Genomic DNA, 6,000 nt, shown 5'->3' on the forward strand with positions numbered 1-6,000 from the left:
CCAAGAGTTCCCATCTTTACCATCCAAACCAGTTCGGTACCTGTAGCCCAGGGGTGCAAAGAATATCACAGAGTATGTCTTGAAACAAGCAGAGAGCAATAAAGGTGATGGGAGAGCTGGAAAACATTGATTACAAGGAAAGGAGGAAACTGGGAATGTTTAATCCAGACACTAAAAGAAGTTATAAAGCCCTAAACTACACAAGATGATTTTCCTGACTGCTCTGCTCTTTGCAGTTCTCCAGATCCACTGGGCAAGGCTCGAATGGCAGGAGGGAGTTTGAAAAGTGGAAAAATCCAACAATTGCTTGTTAATCTCTTGCTAAAGAGAGTTCAGCACTGGCAGCCCAGGAATGGATCAGTTTGTGGACATGGGACCTTCTCAGCCATCCATTATGGCAGGAGAGGGAATGAACATCAAGGGGGTCAACTTAGACAAGACCCTGTCAGAAACAGGTTAAAAGCAGTTTAATCCTGTTTTGGGATCAGGTGTATTTGGCCTGTAGAAATGATTTCCATCCCTATTTTTTATTAGTCTGTCTCAAGTGCAGCTGGAAGATTTCTGCAGTCCCTCTGGGCACAGGTGACTCTGGGACTGCTCAAAGGCAGCAGTATTTCTCCCAAGGAGAGTCTCACCCAGCAACAGGGAATATATGGGTTGTGTTAACTCTTTCCATGTTCCTCAAGGAAGTAATTAATGTAAAGTGCAGCTTTAAGTACCTCCTCCCTTGGTTTCTTAACAGAAAGGGTTGTGATAAACTGTCAGGCACTCAGAGGTCTGTGGGATGGTCTAAAACCAAAATGCTTTACAATTAAACTTATCTCCTACTTACTCCAACCCAAAAACCAATTTACAGTCGCACTGATGTTTATAAACTCCCCCCAGTCACACTGTCCTCCATCCTAAAGAAAACAACTATAACACAAACACATTTCCCAGCATGTGTATTTTTGCCAGTGTGTAACTTATGATCTGGACACTTGCCAGACTGCTGGCATTTCAAAATTTATCTCATTCCCCTTGTTCTGTCCCTCTGAGGTACCCACATTAGGCTGAAATGATAATCTATTATGGCATTTATTTTAGAAAGACATCCAAGGAAGGAGGGGAAAAAAGAAGCTTTTTTTTTTTTTTTTAAATTTGTAGCACACCTCTGGAGCAGAAAATGTACTTCTGATCTACCTGCTGGTTTTTTTCTATTTTACTATTTCATTACTTAAACTTGATACAGTATATGAATAGACACAACAAAATCCAATGGGAAATTTAGAGCAGTGAGAAAACTATCACTGAGCAAACCCTCAGTGAGAGGAGGGAATTCTTTCGGTGGCCACAAGCTGTTGACACAAGACCAGTGGAATCAGGTTAGTGACCCTGTTACACAGATCAGAACAGATGCTACAGACCCCCTTGGGCTATAAAACACCTTCTGGTGTTTATGTACACACCGAGGAATAGAGAAGGTGTGTCACAATTCTGTTAACAGAACAAGCTGGAGTTTCTCAGCTGGTCTTTCAGAACAGAGAGTTAATAAAGACAGAGCAAAGTGGATGCTTGGAGTAGTCCCAAAGCTGGGAGACACTCATACACTCCATACTCTAAGCACCTAAATTCTAGCATGCTGTAAGAACGTGCTGAGAGGAGAAGTGCTGGCTGATTCCTTCATCCAAAACTCACAGCAAGTGTTGCCTGTGGGTACAAAGAACTGCAAAGAAGTTTCTGGGGACCCTTCTTATTCCTCATCCCTGGAACAAACACTCTGCTGTCAGAGGAACGTGTCAGACAAGGGAAAGGAAAGGAGGAGTTTCTTTTTTGCTTAATGAGCTCTCTGTTCTCAGTGTCAGATGTCCAGGAAACCAAGCTGGAGATCAGCTCCACACACAATATGGGTCACCAGAAGTCAGCAAGTAACCCGAGGACAGCTCCCTGCCCTGAAAACAGGCTGCAACTGGGCAGAATCAGTACTTAACTGCACTCACTGGATGTCTTGTTCCCTGCTTACATTGCTAGAGTTTGCTTGGACACGTGCTTTTCTTTTGTTCCTTTACAGGTGTTTTAGTGAGCAGACAACAGTGGTCAAAAATATGAACCCTTCCCCCGATTTCAAACAAAAATTAGCAGCAAGGAACAAAAAGTTCTTAAGTTATTGCACAGGTTGAGTGTTACAGCTGCCACATAAATGTATTTCAGTGCTGCTCAGAACCCTGAATTCAGTCCAGAAACGGGGTTTCATTGTGACACTTGTTGTAAAGGGGAGACGACAGTGATACCAATTTGCTGAATTTGCCAGAGAGAATAATTTAATTGATTAATTTCTGCTCACTCTTCTCCCAAGGAACAAGAGACAGGACCAGAGGAAATGGCCTTAAGTTGAGCCAGGGGAGGTTTAGATTTGATATTAGGAAAGGTTTCTTCACAGAAAGGGTTGTCAAGCATTGGAAGGGGTTACTCAGGGCAGTGATAGAGTCACAATCCCTGGAATACTTCAGAAAGCAGATGGTTATGGCACCTGATGACATGGTTTATTAGTGAACAGGGTGGTGGTGCTGGGTTAATGGTTGGATTTGATTTTGGAGGTCTTTTCCAACCTTTCCAACAATTCTGTGATTCTATGATTCTGCTGTCCCTGAGCAGCATCAGAGATCTCTGAGCACTACAAACCAGAATAAATACACCAGTAAAGTTTGTTTCTCCTCTGAACACCTGGAACACCCCAGTTAAAAGGTTGGTAGCTTCAATGATATCCACCCTTGGAACACCAGCCTGTCCCTGAAGTGCCTCATTATTGTAGTTCTTCTTGGGTTGAATGACAGCTTTAGGTAAGCAGAGATTTTTTTTTTAGTGGTCTACACAGCAATTAACTTGCTTCTCACCTTTAAAATGATAATAAACCAGATGACCTTTTAAAAAATTTATTATTAAATAAAGAATTTATTGAAAATTTTAAATCTGTGACCAATTTCTCCTGAGTCTTAAAGAGAGGCAGCAACAAAAGCTACATAATAAAAGCCACCGAGAATCCTTTGAAATTCCTCAAAATGTTTTTTGTTTTGTTCAGTGCTGGATAGTTCAGGGTCCTGGAGGTGCTGGCTCACACCTGCTGTGCCACAAGGTGTTCAAAGCATCCTCCCAGAGATCTCTGACAGGGATGGAGCAAGAGGAGCACACCAAAAAGCCTCTCTTTAATTTAGTAAAGCCCCTGGTTTGGCAGTGGTGGGACTGACTGACCTCCCACACGCTTCGAGCAAAGGTGAAAAAGGGCAAGAAGAACACAAGTTCAAAGTGAGGCTTTGCCTGGCCAAGAAAACCCATTCAAGAAGCACCACAAAACCTCCTCCGCTTTCCCAGGGGGCTTGAAGGCAGTAAGAGTTTCCCGTTGCTGTTACTGGGTGTTCTCTTTACAAAATAAAACACCACACACACACATTCACAAATGTGACACACAATCTTAGGCACCAAGGCTAGCATGACAGAAACTCCTCACAGTTAAACAAACAGCACCTAATAGTATAATCTGTAAAATGTGACTATTTTGCTAACTAAATCAGTAGCTGCTGGGCTCAGGCTCGTGACAGTCTGAGAGATGGGCAGAAGTACATGTTCCTTTTCTTTCTTTTCAGACACAAATATAATCCTGAAGATATTGAAATATTCATGATACTAAATATTTAAATTCTTCCACCCTGCTGGCCTGGATACTTCTACATTCACCATCCCCACTCCACAACCCCCCCTAAAAAAAAAAAAAAAACAAGAAAGAAAAAAGAGAGTTCTAACAAACTGAAAACAGAAATAGAGGGAAACAGGAAACAAAATTTACATTCACAAACACAAGTGAGTGTTTGGGAAATAACAGCTTTAGTTGAATGTTGATAAAAGATTCCCAATGAAACAGAGATGAGTGTATTACAAAGGCACAAGAATAAGAAATTCCATTTCTCACCATACAGTGGCACACACATTGAACTAAGGGTCAGGCTCTGCTCATTTTAAAGATCTCAAAGGTCAGATGTAAAATTTAGGCTCAGAATTGATTCTAGAGCTCTTCAGCCTTCAGGGTCATGCAGTCAGGTGCCTGCTGTGTTTTATTAACGACACTTTTCTTTCTTGGAATATCCCAGTGAGGGAATGGAAGGCTTTAGTTAAACTCATGGATAGGCAAAGGGCCAAACCCAGCTGGGTTTGACTACAGGGCAGACTTATGGAAAGCAGAAAGGTGCAGACCCTCAGGTGAGGTGGTTTCCCCCCTTTTAAAAACAAACAAACAAACAAACAAACAAACACAACAACTTATTCACAGAAACTAGAGAAGAGAAGGAAAGGGGAGAGACAAAGCTCTAAAAACTGATACTGCTGGAGAAGCCAGATATAGAAAGCTCTCCTTGATGGGCATTTCCAGCCCAGGGACTGAGGATCCCCATGTTCCAGGAGCAGCTTCAAATCAGGATTCCAAACACTTGCAGGGTTTCAGATGAGGGAGGACCTGTTTCTGAAGGGAACTGCCCCTCTCTCAGCAAAGAAGGATGTTCTCAAGTCTTTCTGGGCTGACCTTTTATGAAATACATTTTAAGAACCACTAGATTGAGTCCAAAATCACCTCTTCACTTTAAGCAGTTACTGACTGAGAGACCCAGATCCCCTCTCATACTCGAGTTTTCTGGTCAGCCTTTATGTTTCCCAGAAACCCATGAGCCAGAATTATTCATAAATCCACAAAAAAGTTGACATTGGTATGCTGAATATGGAAAACACTTGTGCAAACATCTTCCAGATATGCTATTAAAACTAAAGTAATAAAGTTTATCCAACTCTACAAACATAAAGATACAGAAAACCCCCAAACAAATAAAAGGCCTGTTGAACCTTAGCAATTTTACTTTTAAATGCAAAATTTAAATTCAAAACAAATGGAGCATTTCTTTCATTTCCAGCCATGTAAGTGATGCTGAATGAATATGTGGGTCACATTTAAGGTACTTTGCTCCAATATTTAGGCCTTTAAACACAAGTTTTTGTTCCTTATTTCTTTCTCCCATTCCCTTTTCTATAATCCTGGGGTATATGAGGTAATTTAATCCTTTAGCTCTTCAAGGTTTTATTCACCTTGATACAGCTGCAACCACAGCACCAGGTCACTACTGCAATTCCAAAAAATTGTATGGTTACTCATTATGCTCTGATCAACAAAAATAACTCAGAGCTTGTAGGGAAGAACTAATCAAGAGCAAACTATTGTCCAGAATGACTTCCAAATAGGGTTCTTAGAATCTGAAATCACTGGAAGCAAATTGCCCCAAGTTCTGAAATTTCTGAGGTAATTTCATTTTTCAGGATTTTATATGGACGTGATATATGGAGAGCAAAAAGGGGGGGGGGGAAAGCCATGTTACACAACCCCCTTTCCTCACGTTTCCCTTGACAAAATGCTTAATATGAGCACAATCTGCCAGTGTCACCCACATGACAGAGCTCTGCATCTGTGTGGCCATATGAGGGCTTAATCTGCCTGTTTCATAAGATAATTACTGAAAGAGGCACTAATATGAGCCATAATCACAGTGGCTGGGGCTCTGCTAACACCTCTAAAATGGTCAAGTTCACACATTGGTTTGCACAGAACTTTGAACTCTTCATTGAACATGGAAGTTGGAAGGAAAATAAATTAGGACTGAGCCTGAAATTTGCTGCTTTTGAGCTCCGAGTTCACAGCCTCAGACAAACTGCTGTAAATAATCCCTCAGCCAGTTAAAGAGCTTCCCCCTGATTTCTCTAGTTAATAAAAGAGCATTAATTCTCTCAAAATAATTGCATCCAAAATAGAAAATAATGTGGAATAAGCACATTAAATCTCTTTCGAGGAAACCCTAACACCAAAATGTTCTACAGAAAATGGTTTCTTGAAGTTTGCAAATCAGCCCTGCAGAAATGTTGAGGAGAAAAGTCCCAATTCCTGCCAAGTGAGAGTGCAAAAATTTCTTAAAGGAAGCAGAGCAGTGATTT

This window comes from Myiozetetes cayanensis, unplaced genomic scaffold (assembly GCF_022539395.1).
Source record: "Myiozetetes cayanensis isolate MyiCay16 unplaced genomic scaffold, myiCay2020 scf16, whole genome shotgun sequence".
Classification (NCBI taxonomy): Eukaryota; Metazoa; Chordata; class Aves; order Passeriformes; family Tyrannidae; genus Myiozetetes; species Myiozetetes cayanensis.